A 26,444-nucleotide genomic window follows, 5' to 3' on the forward strand; every position below is an offset into this window, starting at 1 on the left:
ATCCTCACCTTTGTGGCTATAACAGACATTCACTCTTCTGAGAAGCCTTTCCACGAGATTTTGGAATATGTCTGTGGGAATTTGTGCCCACTCAGTGGAAAATCATTTGTGAGATCAGGTATTGATGTTGGATGAGAAGATCTGGCTCACAATCAGTATTCCAATTCATCCCAGAGGTGTTCATTAGAGCTGAGGTCAGGGCTGTGTGCAGGCCACTTCCATATTCTTCCATGTCTTTAAGGACCTAGCTTTGTTCACTGGGGCACTGTCATGCTGGAAAATGTAATATTAACAGAACTCTTCACTGGAGTAAATGGGTCAAGCCCAAGCCCTGAAAAAAGCCTCAGTCCATTAGTCGCCTCCAATAAACTTTACAGAAAGCACTATGCAGTCCAGAAGTTATCAATCACCTGGCATCTGCCAAACTCAGATTCTTCCATCAGATTGTAAGGTAATGAAGTGTGGTTCATCCCTCTAGAGAGCATGTTTACACCGCTCCAGCCGATGCTTGGTATTGCACATAGTGATCTTAGGCTTGTGTGCAGTCACTCAGTCATGGAGACCTATTTCATAAAGCTCCCAACTCACAGGACTTGTGTTGGTGTTGCTTCCAAAGGCAGTCCGGAACTCTGTTGTGAGTGATGCACCAGACAGTAGGTGATCTGTTATGCGCTGTGTACTTCGGCATTTGGTGGCCCCGCTCTGTGAGTTTGCATAGTCTACCACTTTGTGACTGAGCTGCTGAAGGCCCTCAACACTTCCACTTCACAATAACAGCACTTATAGTTGACCAGGGCAGACCTAGCAGAGCAGATATTTCAGCTCTGACTTGTGACAAAAGTGGCATCCTATGACAATGCCATGTTTAACATCCCCAAGCTGTTCAGTATAACCCATTCTACTGCTAGACTTTATACCCTTGTTAGCAGTGAAACATCTAAACTCAATAATTTGGATGGGTGTCTGCATTACACTTTTGGCCATATAGTGTTTGTATGTTCATGAAGCTACAGATGAATAACCTGATATGCCTAAATTTAAAAAGTCTATCATTAAATATTGGACCAAAAACAATAGACCTGGAGCCTGTAACAAGACAAATATAGTGTAACTTGTTTAAAAAGAGAGGTCCTTTTTTTGGAAGTTATCATTATACATAGCATTCGGGGTGGATATCTCAGATAGCCTTGTCTTCTTCATGTTTGTATCTTTGTGATGATGTAGTCATTCAATAGCAGTTCACAATAAACAAAAGAAGCATGATTTTTCCAATGAAAATTGTAATTTTAAGACGTGAAAATTAATTTAGATTTTTAATAGGCAGACACGCATGAAGAGACCTTTTCAACTTTTCTCAATGTTTTGAACACTATAGAATTAGAATCTGAACTTAACTCAATAGCAAAATTTTTGACCCCATAACCAAACTTCCACATACATGGAAGTAAAAAGAATAAAGTGATGATGACCTCAAAAAGGAAAGAAAGAGACTAACTACCACAATTGAAAAAGGAACAGATGAACACCCTATGAGATTAGGTGAGTATTGTTACTAAAAAAAATCAGCAGCAGAACTGTAATGACCAATGAAGCATTCAGAAAATAAAAAGTGCTAGTAACTTTCACTCTAAATACAAATGTATCATGTCAACAAAGAATTATCGCAACAGTTTGCTGCTAGCTTTTTGGATTCTGTCTGTTTTTGATAAAATTAAGCTGGTCCACTGTAAAGTGAATTAAGTTTTCCTTTACATTTAAGTGCATTTTAATTACCACGCATTTAATAATTAGCAGTATAAACTCTAGATGCCCCAGAGGACATTTGGCCATCCTGCCCAGGATGGAGGTGAAGTCCTTACCCGGCCATGATACTGTAATGGAAGGATGGACTAAATGGGGGCAATTCCCAGTCGGGGGATGCCTTACAATCCTCATCCTGAATGCTCAAAGATTACAAGAACTGGCAGGAGAGCATGGCAGGGAGCAGTTCATCTCCCACTTTAACAGGTGGTAGTGTCCCTCATACAGAGCCCCAGTTTGGACACAAGCAGGTCTACATGGGAGTTGGAGTCTGGAAGAGAAACCCTGTAGGGATCCTTGGAGAACGACAGTGGGTGCTGCTAGGGGAGGATCTCCCTGCTTTTCTTGTATCCCAGAAGTGCTTCCAACTGGCTATATCATGTCACCGGATGTACTCATGGGTCCTCAATAAAAGAGACTGCACTGCCTTGTCAAGGGGAGTTGGAGCTGGGAGGAAGGAAGGCAATGCTCATCTTGGAAGAGTGTGTTGGAGAGAGGGGGGAAGAGTGAAAGAAGGAGATATGTCATGTTTATTGTTTGTACAAGGTATTCTTGTAATAAAAAACCCTTGTATTTGAACCCAGTTATTTGAACCCAGGACTGTTTTTATACAGATTTGTGTTTAAGGTTCGGGGCTTGGTGGTGCCCTTTGGCTTTCACAAAACCCAAGTTTTTAAGTTGGCTACACAAAAAAAATTAAATTGTTCCAAAGTACTCTTTTTACAATGTGTAAAGTGTTTTGAGCATCATCTGTCCCTCCTGAGATGGAAAGCCTGGTCTCCTTATTGTGCCACCAAAGTCCTACTGTGCCACCTCTTTATGTATCATCCATCTATCCATCCATTTCCAACCCGCTGAATCCAAACACAGGGTCACGGGGATCTGCTGGAGCCAATCCCAGCCAACACAGGGCACAAGGCAGGAACCAATCCCAGGCAGGGTGCCAACCACTGCAGTTTATGTATCATGTACACAGCAAATAGAAGTAGATATATGAGTTTTTAAGCTGGCAACATTTACCACATTTAAGTTGTTCCAAACAGTTTTATCTCATTATTTTTTAGCATTTTCATGTTAAATTGTGACATCAGCTTAAAAACAGTATCCACTACACAGACATCACTTTGATCATAGCAATGTGTTTATACAGTCACTGTCACTCTAAGCAAGTGTGTTGGCAAGTTAAGTTGGCAGAACTGAGACATCCTACTTAAAATGAAGGTGGGGAATAATCACACCACTCAAGTGACTTCATTAAGTCACAACACAACCATGTTTTTTAACACTGAATTAAGGAAATAGAGTTGAAATTGCTTACAACAGTTAGTTGAAGTAATGACTATTATTATTGTGTCAGCACAATGTACAGTATTAAATTATAATAAACTTGAAGAAGGGAATAATAGAGCATTAAACCTGGAGTGTGGTGGCATAAGTGTGTGAGTTGTGGACAATGAAAAATACATTAAGTTTTAAAATATGCATCTGGTGAAAGCTGAGTGGACTAAAGGAAGACAAACAAAGAGGTCCTGCATCTGGTAGAAAATGAATGTGGGCTGGATTAATCATTAAGCAAAATAAGCACGTGCCGAGGGCATCAAGGGAAGGGTGGGCACCACAAAAATTTTCCATTCCCAGATTTACCGTGGGCCATATAATTTTTAAAGCTTTAAAGCTGCTAATGCTGCAGCTGAAGCAAAAAGGGGCTCCAACACTGAATGAAAAAATTACATACATACTGTGTATTACAATAATACAAAATAATAAAATAGTAGTGATAGAGGTTAATGATATATGTTAATCTTGAGAATTCAACAAAATTAGAATCTGGTAACTGCAACGTAGTGAACCGAGGCAATAACACTAACTTCTCAGCTGAGCTTCAGCAGTTTCACTCATACGTATGTGTATCATAACTTCAGTGCAACAAAAAATGTAAAAGGAAGATTCAGTTACGCTGAACATTATAAAATAATTGTAGAAGCCAATACCGTATTGAGTGTGTCTGTCTAAATTTAGACATTTGTTTTTGTATATTTTTAACATTAATGGTCACAAATTGCTCAATTGAGCATTCATTTTCTCAGTCAAAGTATATTAAAAAATCCCAACAAAATAACTATGCAAAAAGGCACGCTGGACGCCATATCGCTGCTAAGTATAGAAGCAGATGTGTTACATAAGATTAGTTTTGACGATCAAAGGCTTTGCAAACTTTTCAAAAATAAATTAAGTAGAAGTATACAAAAATAAACTTTATTTTCCATCTTACTATTTTGTTTTTTGTTTTTTTGAAAAATACAATTTTAGTTTATGGTGTAAATGACTGCGAAATCATTCCACACGTAATGATGTACAATACCGGAAATGTGAAGAAACTGTGAGGAAGTAACTGAGGACAAACGCGATCTCTGAAACAGTGACCTTTGGAATTGTTGCACCCCTTGGTAAGTGGAGCGAGGTACGCAATTGATTATATGTTGTTTCATTTGTTCATTTTTTCTGTTTCTTTGTAGAATATTAAAAAATTTATGTTTATATTTTTTGCTTATAGTTTTCACTGTGCATAACAACAGTAATAAAGAATTAAAGTTTGAGATGTGAATAAAGATACTGTAAATGCACCAGTCTGAGACTCTTTGCGTGTCCAATCAATTAAATCAAGGGCTGCTACATATGGTTTTATTATTGTTTATATCCATCCATCCATTTTCCAACCCATTGAATCCGAACACAGGGGTCTGCTGGAGCCAATCCCAGACAACACAGGGTGCAAGGCAGGAACCAATCCAGGCCAGGGTGCCAACCTACCACAGGACACACACAAATAGTGCCAATTTAGAATCGCCAGTCTACCTAACCTGCATATCTTTGGACTGTGGGAGGAAACCCACACAGACATGGGGAGAACATGCAAACTCCACGCAGGGAGGACCCGGGAAGCGAACCCAGGTCTCCTAACTGCAAGGGAGTAGCGCTACCACTGTGCCACTGTGCCACCGTGCCGTGCTATTGTTTATATTTTTAATTAAATATACATGGTGGCACCAGATCTTAGTGGCTTAGGGCCTCTAAAGGTCTTAATCTGGCCCTGGAGTGGACTCATCCAATTAATCATTAAAAGGAAGAAAATATGGACTGGACATGACCAGAGAGGGAATGACCTGATGGAGAAAGTTATTGAGAGATGATTCCTGGAGAGAGAGCCAAGAGGACAGAAAAAGATGGCAGTGTTGTATAGAATATGGAGACATGGGCAGATGAAATCGGAACAGATGTGGACGAGAGACTTGTGACTATGTGATAATGTAAATAACCATGGTAATCCTGTAGAAGGTAGTAGAGCACATATTAGGGGAACTATATACAGTATCGTATGCAGAAAAAGTGTTAGCAGCAATGTTATCACCCCTATGTCTATGTTTCTCTGTTTTTGTCTCCTGAGTCTATGTTTCTTCATCACAATCATGTATTTCTTTTAGCACAATTCTTGAACTACAGTTTCTTGTGCACATAAATTTATTGTTTCGTACTTCTTAACAAAAACTGCACATTTCTAAAATGTAATTACTAGTTTGTGCATAACCAAATTAACTTGGTGATTGTAATTGGTGACATGTGCCTTGACATCACATCCTGCACAGTGAACATGCCTTAATGTCTGTCAGTCATGTGCTGATGGCAAAAGTGGTCGTTAAATATTAACTGCTACACTTGGAAACCAACAAAATCTGCCATCAGAGACGTTAATGAAGGACAGTGCCATAAACCATGTGTTGTGAGAAACGGAAAAAGTACAAACAGGAAAATTTTAAGTTAAAATTGTTGATCTGAGTGAGGATGAGCCCTGTTTAATGTTCTGCTCCCAAGCTTGAATTTGACATTTCCTGCTTAATTATCGGGAATATGATACAGTTTTTTGACACTTAGATTTATTTGGCAGGCATGTGCTGTTGTTGTATTTAATTAGAAAATTCCTTGTACTGTATACCTTACTAAACATGTCTGTGTTTTTCTGTTTATTGAGTTACATGGTCTATGTTTTTCCTAAAAGCCAAGAGTGGTTGCAGTTGCTGCCAGTACCAGCTTAGAGAAGCATATAGTTGTAATGTTTCTGTAATGATTTAGGATTGTAATAAAGTTCACTTAAAGAACCCCCAGTTTGTTCTTATTTAAGTAAATAAACGACACGATACCAGAAGTAGACCTGGAAAAAGTCTCCAGAAGGTTGCTTTGACGAATAGTTTCAGAAGTGTTTGTAGGAACGAAAACTGAACTGAAGACGCCGACCAAAAGTGTGAGTAATAGTATCTGTCAGTCGACATGGAGAGCGTGAAGCCGCCTCAACCTGTGAATTGGACTGTGAATGTGGATAGAGAATGGCGTGTTTTCAAACAGCGTCTCATGCTGTATATGCAAGCGGTTGGCTTAGACAGCAAACATGACACATGGAAGATTGCGCTGCTCCTAACAATCGCCGGACCCCGGTATTCAATACAATTGTGTTTGGACAAGCAGATGATACACAAAAAATCGATGAAAATTATCGAGAAATCCGACGAACGCTGTTGGCCAAGGAAGAACGAACCCTACGAGAGGTATGTCTTTCGCACTTGTACTCAACGGCAGGGAGTGACTCTCGATAATTTCTTAACGGACCTTAAATTAAAGGCTAGCTCATGTAATTTTGGGGAATTACAAGACTCCATGATAAGGGATCAAATAGTATATGGCATTCAAAATGAAAAAATCGAAAGAAAGGATGCTGAGAGAGGCTGACCTAACAATGGCGGGAGCAATACGCCGCGTATATGAGATTGGTCGTCAGCGCCACACGAGAACATTCTGTGAAAAGTCGAAAGCGGGTAAATTAACAGGAGCAGCGAGGTAGCCGCAGTGTTTAAGAAAGGGCACGCGAAGAAAAGCGCTTCTAATAAAGTAAAGCAGAAACGAGAGGAAAGCAAATTTAATTGTAAAAGACGTGGAAAGTAGCATGCTCCGAAACAATATCCTGCCTTTGGAAAGCAATGTGCAAAGTGTAAAAGACTGAATCATTTTGCTAACCAGTGTTTTACTAAGCACTAGCACGGAAAAGTTTGAGGGGCAAAACAAGCCATAAATCATATATTTTTGTGCGCAGCCTGTTGGTTTATATGTGAACACTATTGGTTTATAAACATTTACTATCGGTTTGCGTGCGTACAATAGCGGTTTCATTCATATGAATTATATTGGTTCATGTCCGTATATTATCGGTTTGTGAATGAACTGCATCAGTTTGTATATGCATGCCAGTGGGTTGCATATGAACTATACTGATTTGAATTGGTTCCAGTACGTTTGTTACTGGTTTGTGAACGAACTGCACCGGTTTACGCGCACATACTGTCAGTTTGTGTATGAACTATATTGCTTGCATTTATATACTAATGCTGTGCTGGTATACCAGTAGATTTGTGTATGCATTGTAGTGGTTTTATGTGAGTAACATGTCGGTTTTGCCCAATGTTATTGATTTTATGTGTGTACTATGTCGGCTTCTCGTATGAAACATACTGCTTACTTCTACACAGCCTATCGCAGCTTTATGTATGAACTATATTGGTTCTGCGTGCGAACTATATCGATTGTTCACGTGATCTTCAGCGGAAATGGGAGGGGCAAGAAACAGGCACTGCCGGTGTTCTGACGAAACATCCTACCCATCGAAATGATCTACTCACTGGTACTACGCGGTATAGTCATGGTCCGTGAAGAGAAGTTATAATAATAATAATAATTATTATTATTCTTTGCATTTATATAGCGCTTTTCTTAAAACAGCGCAATTATTTACGTTTGCGAAAGAACTTGCTGGTAATTATTACTATTTAACAGAATCTAGTCTGAAATGAACACAAGACTGACGTTAGGTACTTATTCGATCGTCTTCTTTTTCGCTCCTAAGCTACATGCTTGCTTGCAACCCGACACTGTACCTTTTCACACAGCTTTTGTAAACCAGTTACTTATTATAAAGGCAAAATATTCTGCATTTATGACTGATACTTCTGGTTACATGTCTTTTGCCCAGCGTCCCCGCACCGCGTCGCACAGACAGGTGGAGTGACTTGCTTATGGTCACACGGTGTCAGTGTCAGAACTTGAACCCACAAACGCAGGATTGAAAATGCAAAGCCGTAACTGCAATGCCACAATGTCTGCACATCTACAACGTGTATATTAATTGACATAATAAAAACGTTTCCATTCAGGACCTGCTTTGGGAGAGAAATGTCATATTAGCCCTCCTTACCTTTCACAGTTTTGTGACAAGGCAGATGCTATTGTTAAGATGCAGCCGAGTTTTGCCCTGCACACTGCGGGTACCTGGGTGAAAATGACAAAGAATATCTACTCCATTATCTGATAAATGGGATTTACAGTGATATTTAAAAGGCAGTGTAAACGGTTAAATCACGTCGGCCCACCTTCATTTTTACAGCTTTGTGACAAGACAGATTCCTTTGTTAAAGTTGAGTTTAACATTTTCAACCCATGCAGGCCCAAAATGTGCAATATTTATTTTTTCAAATCATGGATCAGTTTGTAATGATGCTGATTAATGTAGGCCAACACGCTGTGGAATATTTTGCCTTGTTAAAACAGAATATGAAACGGGTTTCCAAAAGCTGTGTGGATAAGTAGCTGACTGCAAGCAAATATTGTATGTAGTTTGGTGAATTTTAAAGCCAGCTGGATGTGTACCTAACTTCAGCCCCGTGATCATTTCAGAATTAAGGGAAAATGAGTGTTAAAAATAATTACTATAGAACCATTTCACAAACATACAGTGATGTGCGAAAGTATTCGATCCCTCTAAAAGTCATTTTAATTTTCTGCATGGCAAAAGATTTGCCCAATTTAATATGAACTCTTATGCTGTAACAATACATTTCCAAAGTCAAAGTAAACCATTTGTCTAGATATTTAACAGAAGAAGAAAAACTCCAAAATTTGTGTTTGCATCAAGTATTCAAACCCTACATCATTTCAGAATTAAAGGAAAATAACTGACAATAATTACTACCAAGCCATTTCACAAACATACAGTGACGTGGAAAAGTATTTAATCCCATTAAAAGTCATCCTGATTTTCTGCATGATGAAAGACTTGTCCACATATTTATCCATTCAGTATTTTTAATGTGAACTATTATGCTGTACAATACATTTCAAAAGTCAAAATAAAACATTTTCTCTAGATATTGAACAGAAGAAGAAAAACTCAAAGTTAGTGTTTGTATAAAGTATTTAAACCTATGTGCTTTGGAAGCTCCAGGTTTACACAAATGACCCAAAAGTGACAATCTTTTGACAGTCATAATCTTCTTATATCATACGCTACCATGGCTATCCATTTGTCTGTCTAGGATTTTGAATCACCAGTAGCTCGCAAACCGTTTGAACTATTGACCTGAAATTTGGCACACACATACTATGTGACGTCTATCGTCCGCTTTTGGGGTGATGCTTGACCTCCAAGGTTATTCCTCTTTTTATTTTTATTTTATTTTATTGTAGAATCAACTCTCGGCAGCAGCCAGCAGGGCGGCCATGCAGTGCATGCATACGGGTGCCGTTCTCATCCCTTCCACCTTCACTGTCACTTCCCCAACCTCTTCATATCTTAAATCATTCTTGAGGAGATTGAAGACTTAAATGCCAGCCTAAGTGAAAAATTAAGGAAAATGTATTACGTAACTGCAAAACAAACACTGACTTAATCAGTTGTAACGTGAAAAGATGGTGACGAAAGAAGAGAAGCAGCAGGCCGCTAGGGTATCAACCTCTGAGCAAACGAATGCTAAACATACAAAGAAAGAGGAGATTAAAACTAGAAATGCTCAAGTCAAGTGTATTCATTGCACGTTATTGTGCAGTGCACCATTACTGGTTAAGCATAATTAGGTACGACTTGTGAGACCTTTATATCTCTGAATATAAAAAGCACCCTTTGCAAGGGCCATAATCTTCGTTAGATAATCACTGCAAAAATGAAGACAAAGGAGCATTCTGCTTTTGTGAGAAACGAGTCATTGAAATGCACAACACAGGAAATGGCTACAAAAAATACAGAAGAGTTTAAATGTCCCTTTAAGCATCCATCATCAGAAAGTGTAAGGTTCATCACAGCACTCAGACTCTATTTAGAACAGGCCATCTCTCAAAACTAAACATCACAACAAGATGTGGACTGGTGAGAGAGGCGACTAAAAATCCAACTGTTGCTCTCAGAAGTCTTCAGTGCTCTTTGGCTGAAAACTGGAGTGAAGGTGCAGGGGTCCACAATTTCAAGAGCTCTCCATAAAACAGGTCTCTACAGGAGGGTAGCAAGAAAGAAGCCATTCCTTAAGAAGGTTCACATAAAAGCACGTATGGCATTTGCTACAAAACATGAGAAAGACCCTGTTTCAAAGAAGTATGTGTGGCATAAAACAAACACTGCCCATGCCTCAAGAAACAACCTACCTATGGTGAAATATGGTGGTGGTAGCATCATGCTATGGGGATGCATTTCATGTTCTGGGACAGGGAGTCTTGTCAAAGTTGAAGGGACAATGGATGGACACAAATACCACATAGTATTGCAGGAGAACTTGTTCCAGTCTGCTATGAATCTAAAACTTGGGAGAAGACTTATCTTTCAACATGACAATGACCCTAAGCATAAGGCCAAAGTGACACTTGTCAATCTTGTCGAAGTATTAATATGTAGGGTTTGAATACTTAATGCAAACACAAATTTTGGAGTTTTTCTTCTTCTGTTAAATATCTAGAGAAAATTGTTTGACTTTTGGAAATGTATTGTTACAGCATAAGAGTTCATATTAAAGTGGGCAAATCATGCAGAAAACTAGTATGACTTTTAAAGAGACTGAATACTTTTGCACGTCACTATGTTTGTGAAATAGCTTGGTAGCAATTAATTTTAACAGTTATTTTCCCTTAATTCTGAAATGATGACGGCACTGAAGTTAGGTACACATTCAGCTGGCTTTAATATTCACTCCTAGCTAGTGTGACAGATAGAGGGTGCTGTCATCCCCTTGAACCCTCGGATCAGACGCCAGACACCATATAAAAGTCCAAAAGTTGACTTTATTTAATTTGCACAAAACACCCTCCACTCCACAATACTCATAACTCACAATACAATCAATAATCAATAATCCTCCACTCTCCCAAATGCGTTGCCACCCTTCCTCCCAGTTCAACTCAACTGCTGGGATCTCCCACAGTCCTTTTATATTCCCTGACCTGGAAGTGCTTCCAATCCCCCCAGTCCATGTGATTCTTATGACTTCCAGGTCAGATTAAAACTCTTCTTTTCTTCAGCCCGGTAGTATGTCATCTCCTCTGTCACCGTGACTGGGAATTACTTCCGGGCTATATGGACGATATAAGTCTCTGAGCCTCCCTGCAGCATTCCCTTGCGGTACCCATAGTATCCAGCAGGGCTGTAAAGGAAGACTACAATATCCATGATACCCTGCTGGAATTCAGGGCACCTCCATGCTGCCGGAAGGGCTCCATCTAGCGGCGTGGGGTACTGGCCGGGATGAACAGCCGGCCATATCTCACACTAGATACAGTATATGCTTGCAGTCAGCTTCTTATTCACACAGCTTTTGCAAACCAACTTCTTATTTTGTTTTAACAACAAGGCAAAATATTATACAGCATATACATTAATTGTCATCATTACAAACTCATCCATCATTTGAGAAAAGAAAATTCCATATTTTGGACCTGCACAGGTGGAAAATGTTAAACTCAACTTTAATTTAACAATAGAATCTGTCTTGGAACAAAACTGAAAATGAAGGTGGGCCAATGTGATTTAACTCTTTACTGTACCCATTAAATATCGCCATTTATCAGAAATTGGACTGGGAAAACTTTGTCAATTTCACCCAGGTACCCGCACTGAGCAGGGCAAAACTCGGCTGCATCTTAACAATAGCATCTGCCTTGTCACAAAACTGTGAAAGGTAAGGTGGCCCAATATGGCGTAACTCACCCATGCAGGTCCTAAACATGGAATATTTAGCTTTTTAAACAATGGACATGTTTATATTATGTCAATTAATGTACATGTTGTAGATGTGCAAGCACTGTGGCATTGCAGTTACAACTTTGCACTTTCATCCCTGTGTTTGTGAGTTTAAGTCCTGACACTGACACCTTGTGACCATGAGCAAGTCACTTTACCTGTCTGTGCGACGTGGTGTGAGGACGCTGGGCAAAAGAAATGTAACCAGTAGTATCTAAATGTTGTGTGTTGGATAAAGGTGTCAGTCATAAATGTAGAATATTTTGCCTTTAGAGTAAGTAACTGGTAAAAAAAGTACATATCGCAGGCTGCAAGCATGCATGTAGCTTGGGAGCGAAAAAGAAGAAGTTTGAATATGTACCTGACTTTAGCCTTGTGTTCATTTCAGACTGAAGGGTAGATTCTGTTAAATAGTAATAATTACCACCAAGTCCTTTCGCAAACGTATTGTGCCAAAAAAATATATTGCGCCGTTTAATGCAGATCTGTCTCCTACCCGCTTCTCTTCACGGACCATGACTCTACCGACACTTGAGTTTGTTTCTTGCCCCTCGCATTTCCACTTAAGATCATGTGAAAAACTAATATAGTTTGCACGCAGAACTGGTAGAGTTCATACATAAAGCTGTGATTGGGTGTGTATGCATAACCAGCATGTTTAGTATGAGAACCAGACATAGTACACATGTAAAACCAATAGTGTTCAAGCGGAAAACTGACATGTTACCCACGTGAAACCAGTATGTGACGTGCATGAAACCATTATAGTGCATACACACTATACCAGCACAGCATAATTCGTTCTGGAAACGTGCTTGTAATCCAAAGTACTCGTATATCAAAGTGAATTTCCCCATAAGAAATAATGGAAATTCGTTCCACAATCCAAAACTATTCATATAAAAATGATTAATACAAAATATAAAGTAGAAATACATAAAAGAAATTAACCTGCACTTTACCTTTGAAAAGAATCATGGCTGGTGTGAGTGAGTTTCTAAACTGCTTTGGGATTCCACCCAACGGGGCCGACAGGTGGAAGAGCGTCCTCAGGCAACTGCAGGCTCCCAGCACTGTAGCAGCTCACCGTAAAGGCGAATCCAAAAAGATTGCGGACATGCTATAAGCGCCTGCCGTTGATGGGTGATACAAGGAAAATTAAAAATGCAGGGCACAGTATTACTGCCTGACTGCTGTGTCTGTGTATAGGAGAGTGGCAGATCCAGCTACAATAAATAACCGTGCTGTTCCTGTTTCAAGCTGAATAAAGTTGGTGATGCTAAAGTACTGAGACTCAGCTTCATGTTTTGGGGTGCAAGACAGGGACTCACACGTTACAACACATACACGTTGTCACAATGCTATAGTAAATAGTATACGCTCGTACAGATTTTTTTACGATGTATCTCATGGGTTTTGGCAGTTGAAATTGCATAACGGCAGTTCAGTTATGTACATTTAATACCCCTTATGGCCGGTACATGTTTTTAAGGTTACTATTTGGTATTTCATCACGCCATGGAGCACATTATTGAGGGTATTTATGGTGTACGTTTTTACATAGACGATATTTTATTATGGGGGTCGGCACTGGAACAGCACAATGAAAGGCTTACCAGAGTACTGCAGAGCGTACAAAGGTATGGACTGAAACTAAATAAGGCTAAATGCCAGTTTGGTGTTGAAGAAATTACATTTCTGGGTGACAAACTGCCACAAGATGGTGTGCAACCTGATAGGAGTAAGGTAAATGTGATTCTGAATATGACCAGACCAAGAGACCAAAAAGCTGTACTATGAGTACTGGGAATAGTTAGCTTAGTTGTGAAACTGTGTATATGAGAGAACTGTTATGTAATGCAAATGAGTTTAAATGGACTAATAAGCATGAAAATGAATGGCATAATTTGAAGACCATTCTAACAACAGAACCAGTTTTAACTTTCTTTGATCCCACAAAGCAGACAAAGATATTAACAGATGCATCTAAAGATGGCCTTGGTGCAGTTCTCTTATAGGAAGATGGTGCAACTTGGAGGCCAGTGACATATACTTCAAGGACAATGTCTCTAGCTGAGTGTCGCTACGCACAGACAGAGGAAGAGTGTCTTGGTCTCGTGTTTGAGATGGAGAGGTTTCACAGCTACAGTATGTGTATGGTTTATCATCATTCCTAGTAGAAACTGATCATAAACCTTTAATAGCCATTATAAAGAAAAACTTGAATGTCTCCAAGACAACAGAGACCATGATGAAGCTTCGACACTATGATTTTGAGCTGATTTATACTGCAAGCAAGTTGTGTTAGCTGATGCTCTGTTATGTAAATGAGACCTTTACAGAAACTGATGTTGAGGTTCATGTTAACTTAATACTGGGAAACCTGGTGTCAGACATTGAATCCAAACAGATTATAACAGAAATAAAAAAGATGAAGAGTTGCAGAAGGCAATTGAACATTTGAATAACTGGTGGTCTAAAGGTTTTTGCAAACAATATTTTAAAATCAGAAGTGAACTGAGTATTGTGAATGGATTGTTGTAAAAGCAAGGTAGAGTTGTTATTTCTCTGTCTTTAAGACAAGGTATGCTTAAGAGATTACATGAAGGTCATTTAGGGAGAGAAAAATGTAAAAGATAGGCCCGAGCTGCAGTTTATTGGCCTGGAATGAATGCTGATATTGATCAAACGGTTTCTAGCTGTGAGGCATGCTCCAAGTATCAGTGGACAAACAAAAGAACTAATGATCATGGCTGATTTACCTGAGGAACCTTAGCAGAAAATTGGAACTGATTTACTTCATCTAGATGGTTAGACATACCTGTTAGTGATAGACTACTTGTCAAGTTATCTAGGGATGGCATTACTATCTAATTTATGTGCTACTTGTGTAATCACACACATGAAGTTTATCTTTGCAAGGAATGGGATATCACAAATAATATTTAGTAACAATGGACCTTGTTTTAATTGTGAAGAGTTTCAAAAATTTGCATCAGACTATGACTTTCAGCCTAGAACTTCAAGTCCTCTTTGTGCTCAGTCAAACAGCAAAGCAGAGAAGGACGTTCATATTGTTAAGCAGTTAATTGAAAAAGAAAAATAAAGTAATTCAGATCATCATTTAGCTTGGTCAAATTACTGACCGTCCACTTTAGAAAATGAAATTTCACCAGCTGAGATTTTAATGGGTCATAAGTTACACACTACACTGCCATATACGTTTAAGCCAAAGGAACATTGATGGAAGAAAAAACAGGAGCACTTGAGAAACAGGCAAAAGAAAAATTATGATAAAATATCGAAGACATTGAAGCCTTTAACAAAACATGATAGGGTAAGAATTCAAGGGATAAATACATGAAATCCAACGGGCAGAGTTCTAGAGGAAGTAGGTCCAAGGTCTTTTACAATTCAGACAGACGATGGACATATTCTGAGAACTAAAAGTCTTCTGAAAATAAAACAGCCACAGCACGAACAGACCAGCTGAGACAGATGATCCTAGCACAGTTCAGCAAACACCATTACCAGTACTAAGATCTACTCCAATTATGAAAGCAGCTGAACGACTAAATTTGTAAAATAGGATTTGAAAATCTAAAATCCTGTATTTAAAATGTGTGTAAGTAATGTCAATATATATTAGCAGGAAGTGCCCAGCTTTATTTAGTACAGTGTATTATGCAATATATTTGTTTAGGGGATGTGGTGATGATGTAAACAAGCATGGTAATCCTGTAGAGGGCAGTAGAGTACATAATAGGGAAACTATATACTGTACAGTACTGTATATAGAAGAAGCATAAGCAGTATTGCAGTTGCTGTCACTACCTGCTTATACCTTTAGTTGCAGTGTTTCTGTAATGGTTTAGAATTGCATTAAAGTTCACTTAAAGAACCCACAGTTTGTTCTTATTTAAGTAAACAAACAACACACGATCTGTCTAAAACAGAAGACTTAATGATGCTAATGATAGTAAGCCGGGCACTCTAATACATATATAGTCAGGTCGTTTGCAAAGTGCAATGGGCAAATTAGCTTCGACGTTGTAACAAGAATTTCATTCCCATATAATTCGTTAGCTTCCTCGAGTTTCCAGATTGTTTTTTAACGTCTTCATCCCTGGGTGCTTCTCACAATTTCAACTACTGCATGGCGCACCTGGCAACGCGCGGCGTCCATAGTTTCAAAATGCCCGTAAGAGGCAAATGCACGAAAGTAAGCGCGATGAAACCAAATGCCCAAAATCGCCTAACGTCTCAGGTCACTCGACAGCCTTCATCTTCATACTGATATATATCAATAAGTAATGGCACTTATAAGTGGATACTTGAAATAATGGATTATATTTGTTTGTCCTTTATAATTATTAAAACGTGCCTATTTTTGGATTAAGAAAAGGCTGTGAATACCCTCACGTAAACAGCTCACTAATGTATGTAGGATAATGGCAACATTTTTTGTGACGTGCAGTGTACTGTTTGTGTGCCTAAATATATACTGGCATCACGGCATGTTCTCTGTATTAACGGCCAGTGAGTGCAGGCACACGACTTTAAGCCTCCCTTCCTCCATATAGCATATACTATGTATCCGATTTTCCCATTCCAGGATCTCAGGTTGTAAAGAATAACCAATACTGAAAAAGATACACATAAACACCAGAAATATACCTTTCAGAGACACGTTTAACATTCCTTAAATATAGGATAAAACAAATAATAAACAAGCCAACCCGTTCTACTTCCTCATCTGCTAACCTACCCGATTTGACAGATTGCCTTCTGTATGCACGTATTGCAGATATTTGCGAACCGCGCCATCTTGTGGCGCTATATAAATGCGCACTGAGCGAACGTGGTAAATGACACGTAGCCGATCACCATGTCTCGATCAGTCATCATTCAATTTTTTTTTTCTGCCCTGACTGAATTATTTGACCCGTCGTGCTCTGTAATTACACAAGTCAGCGATTTTATTTAGGTGGGCCTTTCTGTGGATTGCAATTTTAGTTTTCACTTATAATACAAATACCACGAAAAGTAACATTCGGAGATAATTGTTTTTCTTCCAACAGAAGAATAGGAAATGACCTGAATATAAGAGTAAATAAAACTTTCACAGAGTAAACATACTTTTACAAACATTCATAAACTGAACCGATTGAATGCGGTATTGAAATACGAATGTAAATAGAATACTGAACAGCCAAATAGCAGCGATGGCCGAGTGGTTAAGGCGTTGGACTTGAAATCCAATGGGGTCTCCCCGCGCAGGTTCGAACCCTGCTCGCTGCGAAAAAAAGTTTTCACAATGTTTTAGCTACAGAACTCCCTTTTTGTAAAAAGACAAAAATACTAACGAGGCGACCCCTACCGTCAGTAACACCAAGTTTGAAAATAAATAAAATCCTCATCATTAGCAGCTTGAACGTTGTAATTCATAACTGAATCGGTAGGTAGAAGCGACACTGACAGGTGAAAAGGGACACATTTCTAGAAATCGACAGAAGATACCCGGATGTACAGACAACCGCTCCAGTCAGCATTGGCAACATACGACAAAAGGTCACAGGGCTAACCAGCTATGTGCCTCTTTTATCTCTTTTATGTTAGTGTACACTTCTCAATTTGTTCGCGAGCATTTATACCGTCTCTTTGATAACTTTCTGCTGCAATTCTTGAGAGACGATCTACCAGAAATTATTGCAGGCACGGGAGTTAGAATCCCGCTCAAGGCACATTGCCGAATGGAAAAAAAAAACTTCCTCTTCAACCAACGGTGCTTTGAATCCTACATTGCAGTTGTAGTTTGTTTATTTTTCTTTTTTGATTAAACGAAAACTGTTTAGTGAATGATTTGTCAAGGAACACACAGACAAGCAAAGTTAAAAATCACACTTAAACAAAGTGCCCGCCCATTCTATTGAATCAGAATTATAACAAATAATAATGCATTTCACTTCCTTATATAGTGCCTTTACTGTGGTCTGAGACGGCTGCACAGATAATCAAGAAGGATAAAATAAAAATGAAAGCACAATAAGAATGAATAAATAATAGTGCACAGCTTTGTGTTTGTATGTATTTATAACATTTGGGAAGTAATATATTCTAGTTGATGCTGACAATTAATTTGAAGTAGGTAAAAATAAATATTTGGAAATATTGCTAAGGGAAATGTTTATATACTTAGTGCAAAATAACTATGTGTTCTAGTAAACAGCATACACACCACTTATATATACAGTATAGCATCGTCTGAGTATTAAAGGTGTAGGTCTACTTTATAAGCATAACTTATAACATCAATGTTAATATAGAGTATTATTATTATTATATATTGGCCTTGATATGAATGATTTGTGAAATTAGTGTTAAGTATTTAAAAAAAAAGCATACCAGTCTCTTGTTTTTACAGGTACATATACAGTATACACAGTATATATATATAAAATTTTACTGCAGTAATTCATGAACAATTATTGGTCTTTATATACCAGAAAGACTTTCCAAGGGTCTTTTGTAGGAAATATGTACACATAGTTGATTTTTCATTTTCAGATAAAAATGAACTCGCCCAAACAATTCAGTTTAAAGTTTTTAAATTGGCAAAGATAAAGTCAAGAAAAAAATCTTTTCACTTTCTATGATTTGTATTTTTATAATTATAGAGCACTTCATATTATTATTTTTAAAGCTCACTCTGTAAAATTGAACTGATTATACAATTCAATGTTTATTATATTTATAGATTATTATATCTGTCTTTACACGTGTTGCACAAATATTTAATAAATGTAATAAACTTAACCAAGAATGTTTAAAAAATCATTAAAAAAATGTGCAGGTAAATGTAAATATATCTGCACAAACTGACATTCTTGAAGTAGGTAAAATTAAATATTTGAAAATATTGCAAAGGGAAATGTTTATATACTTAGTGCAAAATAGTTATATGTGTTCTAGTAAACAAGCATACACACTACTTTTATATATATATATATATATATATATATAAATATACTGTATATATATCATTAACTATATATATATCTATAATATATATGCTATTCTACAGCATGAGTAGAATCATCTGAGTATTAAAGGTGTAGGTCTGCTCTATAAGAATAATTTAGTGTTAAGTATTAAAAAAAAGCATACCAGTCTCTTGTTTTTACAGGTACATATATATATACACAGTATATATATATATATATATATATAATTTGTACTGCAGTAATTCATGAACAATTATTGGTCTTTATATACAACAACAACAACAACAACATTTATTTCTATAGCACATTTTCATACAAACAGTAGCTCAAAGTGCTTTACATATTAAAGAATAGAAAAATGAAAGACACAATTATAAAACAAAATAAATCAACATTAATATCGAATAAGAGTAAGGTTCAATGGCCGGGGGGACAGAAAAAACAAAAAAAACTCCAGACGGCTGGAGAAAAAATAAAATCTGTAGGGATTCCAGACCATGAGACCGCCCAGTCCCCTCTGGGCATTCTACCTAACATAAATGAAACAGTCCTCTTTGGATTTAGGATTCTCACGGAAGGGCTTGATGATGATGATGGTCACGTAGACTTCTGCCTTTTAATCCGTCCATCATTGTTGGTGCATCATGAAGCTTTGAGTAGGTGGTGGTGCCGGAAAAAGAAACAGAAAAGAGAGTAGGGGTCAGTACGGATTTTAGAGCCACCATGAATAGTTATTTTGAGGAGATTGAACATACAGAGTATCAGGATTAAGTTAAGTTAAGATTAAAAATGAAGTTATAAAAAGGCCATGTTAAAGTAATGTGTTCTCAGCAGTGTTTTAAAGTGTTCCACCGTATCAGCCTGGTGAATTCCTATTGGCAGGCTATTCCAGATTTTAGGTGCATAGCAGCAGAAGGCCGCCTCACCACTTCTTTTTGTTCTTGGAATTCTAAGGAGACACTCATTTGAGGATCTGAGGTTACGATTTGGAATATAATGTGTCAGACATTCCGATATATAAGATGGGGCGAGATTATTTAAGGCTTTATAAACCATAAGCAGAATTTTAAAGTCAATCCTGAATGACACAGGTAACCAGTGTAGTGACATTAAAACTGGAGAGATGTGTTCGGATTTTCTTTTCCTAGTTAGGATTCTAGCAGCTGCATTCTGCACTAGTTGCAAACGATTTATATCTTTTTTGGGTAGTCCTGAGAGGAATGCGTTACAGTAATCTAGTCGACTGAAAACAAACGCGTGAACTAATTTCTCAGCATCTTTCAGTGATATAAGCGGTCTAACTTTACTTATGTTTCTTAAGTGAAAAAATGCTGTCCTAATGATCTGATTAATATGTGATTTAAAATTCAGATTACAGTCAACAACCACCCCTAAGCTTTTTACCTCCGTCTTGACTTTTAATCCTAATGTATCCAGTTTATTTCTAATAGCCTCATTGTATCCATTATTGCTGATCACTAAAATTTCAGTTTTCTCTTTATTTAACTTGAGAAAATTACTATTCATCCATTCTGAGATACAAGTCAGACATTCTGTTAGTGAATCAAGAGAATCAGGGTCATCAGGAGCTATTGATAAGTACAGCTGTGTGTCATCAGCATAGCTGTGGTAGCTCACTTTGTGCCCTGAGATAATCTGACCTAACGGAAGCATGTAGATTGAGAAGAGCAGCGGACCCAGGATAGAGCCTTGTGGAACACCATATTGGATATCATGTGTCTTCGAGTTGTAATTCCCACAACTAACAAAATATTTTCTCCCTGTCAGGTAGGATTCAAACCAATTTAAGACACTGCCAGAGAGGCCCACCCATTGACTAAGGCGATTTCTAAGAATGTTGTGATCAATGGTGTCAAATGCAGCACTCAGATCTAAGAGGATGAGAACAGATAAATGGCCTCTGTCTGCATTTACCCGCAAGTCATTTACTACTTTAACGAGTGCAGTTTCTGTGCTGTGATTTGTTCTAAAACCCGACTGAAATTTATCAAGAATAGCATGTTTATTTAGGTGGTCATTTAACTGCATAATGACTGCCTTCACCAGAACTTTACTTAAGAAAGGCAGGTTAGAGATGGGTCTAAAATTTTCAAGAGCTGAGGAGTCCAGATTATGTTTCTTAAGTAGGGGTTTAACTACAGCAGTCTTAAGACAGTCTGGGAAGACCCCCGTATCTAATGACGAATTTACTATGTCCAGAACATTATCAATTAGCACGCCTGATACTTCTTTGAAAAACCTTGTTGGTATCGGGTCAAGGACGCAGGTAGAGGGTTTTAATTGAGAGATTATTTACTTTAAATCAGGTAAATCTATCCTAGTGAAAGAGTTTAATTTGTTTATAACAGGATGCTGGGGTTTAGGAGGATCCTTAGTGTTGGGGAGATATATTATGTTATTTCTAATATCATTAATTTTTTGATTGAAATATACCAGAAAGACTTCCCAAGGGTCTTTTGTAGGAAATATGTACACATAGTTGATTTTCTCTATGTATTTTTATAATTATAGAGCACTTCATATTATTATTTTTAAAGCTCACTCTGTAAAATTAAACTATGATTATACAATTCAATGTTTATTATACTGTATTTATACATTATTATATCTGTCTTTACACGTGTTGCACAAATATATAGTAAATGTACTAAACTTAACCAAGAATGTTTAAAAGAATCATTCAGAACATGTGTAGGTGAACGTAAATATATCTGCACAAACCGACACTAGTGAGTAACATTTTTAGACAGTTCAAAAAGCAACGCAAATCGCGAAGCGTCTGTGTGCCGACTCGGAGGTTGGCCCGCCCTCTTCGAGTTTTGGTAGTCGTGATTCGTCAATTCTTGGTAGCAGAGCGAGCCGTCATTGGCCAATTCTTGGTAGCCGAAACGGGGCGCGATTGGTCAATTCTTGGTAGCCGATACGGGCCGCGATTGGCCCGTGCTTTCAATTCTTGGTAGAATCTTGCAGTGTTTGGTTCATGCTATGTAAATTATTTAGTTAGAAAGAGCCTGAGATGGTCGGGAATTTATAATGGAAAAAAAGACTATTCCGAAAAATATCCGAATGATGTTAACTACTGCACGTTGCAAAAGGCACTATATTAAGTAGTAAGTTATTTTAGTGGATTGTTTGAATTAAGGTCGGAATTCTGTTACAAACTGGATTTAAACACTAATTAAAAGTTATTTATTACTCTCAGTTACTGATTCCCTGTGATCCTGAACTGAATAAAGTGGGACTGAAAAATGAATGGAATGGATGTCAATAAGAACTCTGCTGTTAGCTTCTGGATGGCTGTCTGCTGGCAGAAAACAGTGTCATGCAATTTTGAAATCTTTACGCTAAATATATGCCCCTAACATGGATGAGTTTGTAGTCAAAGTGTCAGGGACAAGCATAAACACTACAAGACATCTCTGGCTCATCCATCTTACTGCTTCCTCCAATGTCCTTCTGGCTGGGTAAGGTAGGGCAGGCCTTCCACCCTGACAGGTGGGTCAGTCCATTTATTTACATTCTAGGTTATTTTGTGCCTTAGGCTAACAATATTAGTCCACCAACCGACTGTTCGGCAGCTAAACTGTGTGGTTGGGTCCCCCCCGCTCCCCCCAGGCAATTACCATAATGGTGGCACCATCCTTGTATATGTTTTACATATGTGAAAAGGAAAGGAAAAAAAATCTTTCCATGCTGAAAAGGAAAAAAATTCTCTGGCAGAAGCATACCGCTACAGCCATTCCCTAGATCTCTCTATATACAATGTAAATATATATAAAGACAACTTTTCGATATAGCACTGAGTGCAGACACAGAGCACAATGTACAATTCTCATTTTAATTGTAAGTATAGAATATGCTAATTGTATGTTATATATATACTGTATTTTTATATGTATACAGACATACACATGCACACAGGGATTACAACTTTCAGCTTTGCTTAGAGAGTCTGGACATTCGGCAGAAGTAGCTGGAGCAAGTTGCTTAGCACAGGGTAACCTGGCCTGTCACCTTTGTTTTTTTTTAACAGTCTGTTTTGTACCAGTGATGCTAATTTATCTGAGGAGAGATTTAAAGGTGTATATAGAAGCAATAAAAAGCATTCACCCTTAAGAAGTTTTCACATTTTATTGTTATAAAGTCCAGCGCCATCTTAATGTATGGGCACAGTGGGCACTGGCCAGGGGTCCCAGGACCGTAGGGGCCCACAGTGTTTCTGTTGTCCATGTATGTTTCCGATTTGCTATCAAAACTGGGGCCTCAATGCACTGCTTTGCCTGGTGGCTTTTTATGCTGTTAAGATGGCCCTGTAAACAACATTGAATCCCCTTGACCCTGCTCTGGATTAAGTGGGATTAGAAAATAGTGTGGTGTGTTATGGTATGGTATGGTAGAACAATTAATCATTGAGCATTGAATCACAGTGGATATGATTGGCATTTCTGACACTGATCAACAAAAAAGACTCTTCAAAGTCAAAGTGAAAACAAAGTGGACTGAATTAATGCCAAAAATAAAACACAAAATAATTCCTCAAATATGTATTTGCCCTGTTCAAGTTGTAGCGGGGCCACATAGTTAGTGTTTAATGTCAGTTCTGAGTGTGTCTCGTTTCATTGTCCCATTGGCTGTTTGTATGTGTATCAGTTAATGCCGTCCCCGTAAAGGAGGACGGATGATGGAAGGAGACCACAGCCGCAAACCTGGAAAATACCTGTGCTTAATCAATCAATTACTGCCGTCACTGACTATTTAAGAGGAAGGAGAGAGAAGAAGGGGAGAAACCGTGTTTTCTGTCAACTACTTCAACTTGCTTGCTGTCTCATTTCATTGCGCTTTGTTCCAGTTTGTTTTTCATTAATCAGGACTGTCTTTCAACCTGCGTCTGCTGAGACCCCAGGGTCGATTCATCATCCACCATACGCCGAGGAATCACGGTGAGGTTGCTCCAAACGCCGGGAAAATCAAACACCACAATTGCCGCTAGTTCAGTCATCCGTAATCAGGACATTTTTACTTTCGGACTCAAATTCACAACCATTCTGTTCATTAGTCATTTTGTTGCTTGTGTGGTGTGTGTTATATGTTACAGGGACAAGGGAGGAGTTTTTGTATGTATATTTGGTGCTGTCTTGAGGTTGCTGGGGTGGAGGTAGATTTATATGTGCATTTGTTTTGTGGCATGTCTTGTTTCATTTAATACATTTACTCCGTTTAATTTTACATTCTGCTTTTGTGTACGTGCATTTATACCGTCGATTGTGGGGAAAAGTTTAATTGTGTAGAGGTACGGCTTGATAGTAAGATTTCTCAGTAAATTATCCAGGCCACAGGTCTTGGAGGTGTAGCTGCCGGCTGGGTAAAGGGGTCGGTCGTTACAAAGTCAGTATTTAATAGGTGCACCTTGGCACGCATGACAGCCTCGAGTCTGATCACATCTGCACACTACCATTTCTCCATTCCTCTTTGCAAAACTGCTCAAGCTCTGTCAGGCTGCATGTTGACCATGAGTGAAGAGCCTTTTTCAAGTCCACCTAAAAATTCTCACTTGGACTGAGATGTGGGCACTGTTTTTTGCCACTCCAGGACAATAACATTGATTTTTATGCCATTCCTGAGTAGCTTTGGCAGGCTTTATGCTTTGTGTCGTCGTCTTGCCGAAAGCTGAACTGATCTCTTGCCAACCCCATCAGGTTTCCTCCAGATTTTCATGTATTTTACTGTATTCATGTTCTGCTTACAAACCTTTCAAGGCACGCAGCAGAGAGGCATCCCTCCAGGCTGATGCTGCCACCACCATGCTTTACTGTGGGGATGGTGTGTAGATACAAAGATGTCCTAAACTATGGATTTTTTGATGGTGACTTTATCTTTGCCAATCAACCACCTCCAAACTACAATTGAAAGGGGCAAATAAAAGAGTTACTACAAGAATCCTGAACTAAAGGTGTTGAGAAAGTAAGGATAAAGTGCATTTAAGACAGACAGCAGGGACTACTTCAGAAAAAGAGTCATTGAAATCTGTGGAAAATTACTGAGTCACGAGGTTGGAAACCTTGACAAATTTTAGAAAGTATCTGGATGAGATATCAGGACAACTCAGAAAATAATCAACCAAACAAGTGAGGAATGGATGTAATGGCCTCGTCTTATTTGTCAGACTTACCTGGTGGTCCTTCAGCCCTTAAAGAGCCTTGGCATTCTTTATGATTTTTCAGTGTTCTGGTCCATCAGCTACTTTCCTTCCCAAAGTTTTTACTATTAGTGTAACTTTTTATTGCTGTTTAACTGGAGAAAATTGTAAGTCATCCATGACTTCATGTCTTGTAGACATACCATAAGAGTATTTGAAGGGAAAACAGAAGTGCATTTAGTGAATGGATAGATACAGCTGTTTGATATCAGCATAACAATGAAATTAATACCATGGTGTCGAAAGAAATTACCTATTGGGAAGATGTAAATGAGAAAAAAAAGCAGCCCCAAAACATCATACCTCATGCACAGCGATGAACAGTCCTACTTCTGCCTTTTTCCCACACTGCACTGGGTCTCTTTCTACTCAAATAAGATGAAATCCATTCAGGATTAAAAAAGTTTCAGTGTGCCTGTATGTGCCATGACCTGCTATGAGAGCAGAAAGTTCGTCCATCTTACCTGAAAGCAATAGAACTTTATCTGTTACAGTGGATGGCAGAACAATTTTGAATCCTTTTTCCCTTGCTTTTATTCTTATGCTAGCTTGTTGCCTTCTGCTGAACCAGAAATATACAATCCTCAGGTTCCAAATCCCTAAAGAAGATCAAAAAATGTTTCCAAAATTGTACATGAAGATAATAAAATGTTTCTGAACACTTTCAACTATAACCGTGACTAGCTTGGATTTGGACCAAGTTTCCTAGAGCTCTAAGGTGACTACACCACTGTGCTGTTCCGGTCACAAAAACGTCTCCAGTAGTTGTTGTCCTGTACTGGCACATCCATAGTGAGATGTGGTGGGGGAGTGCAGGTGTTGCACACAGGCATCCACTTTGGCCAACCTCCTACCTTAGTGTGAAGAAACAATTCTTGAAAAAAGCCAGCAGGAAGCTAAGATTCGATTTGTGCCTCTGTGGGGAAGGCATGGCATCAGGACAAGCAGTTCACATGTGCTGACAGTTGTGAGGTGGAACTGGAAACAAGATGTCAGGACAAGTCCAGTTATAGTTATGATATGGCCAAGTGTCTTTTCTTTTTATTAAATCATTTGTTTTTCTTTTAAATATTGTTTTAGTTTTTGATTATATTATCCTTGTCTTTGTATTTTATTATTGAATGTTTGTGTTTAATTTGTTATGGTCAAGCCATCGTGTTTAATGTGCTTTTTGTTTTCCTTGTTTTATATCCAATATTGTTCATTTTTTCCTTTTGATTTTTATCATATTGTTGTTATATTCTTTTATTATATTGTTCTGTTCCTTTATTTGTTTAATTATGCATATTCTGTATTTTTTTTTCTATTTGGTTATTATGTAGTATCT

At 38.2% G+C, this 26,444-nt stretch overlaps 1 non-coding gene across 1 annotated transcript; it reads left to right on the forward strand.

The window, feature by feature from the left end:
• Positions 1-17,115: 17,115 nt before the first annotated feature.
• Positions 17,116-17,197, forward strand: trnas-uga. The gene has a single exon. It is a non-coding gene; the product is annotated as a tRNA-Ser (tRNA).
• The last annotated feature ends 9,247 nt before the right edge of the window (positions 17,198-26,444 follow it).

This window comes from Polypterus senegalus, chromosome 1, assembly GCF_016835505.1.
Source record: "Polypterus senegalus isolate Bchr_013 chromosome 1, ASM1683550v1, whole genome shotgun sequence".
Classification (NCBI taxonomy): Eukaryota; Metazoa; Chordata; class Cladistia; order Polypteriformes; family Polypteridae; genus Polypterus; species Polypterus senegalus.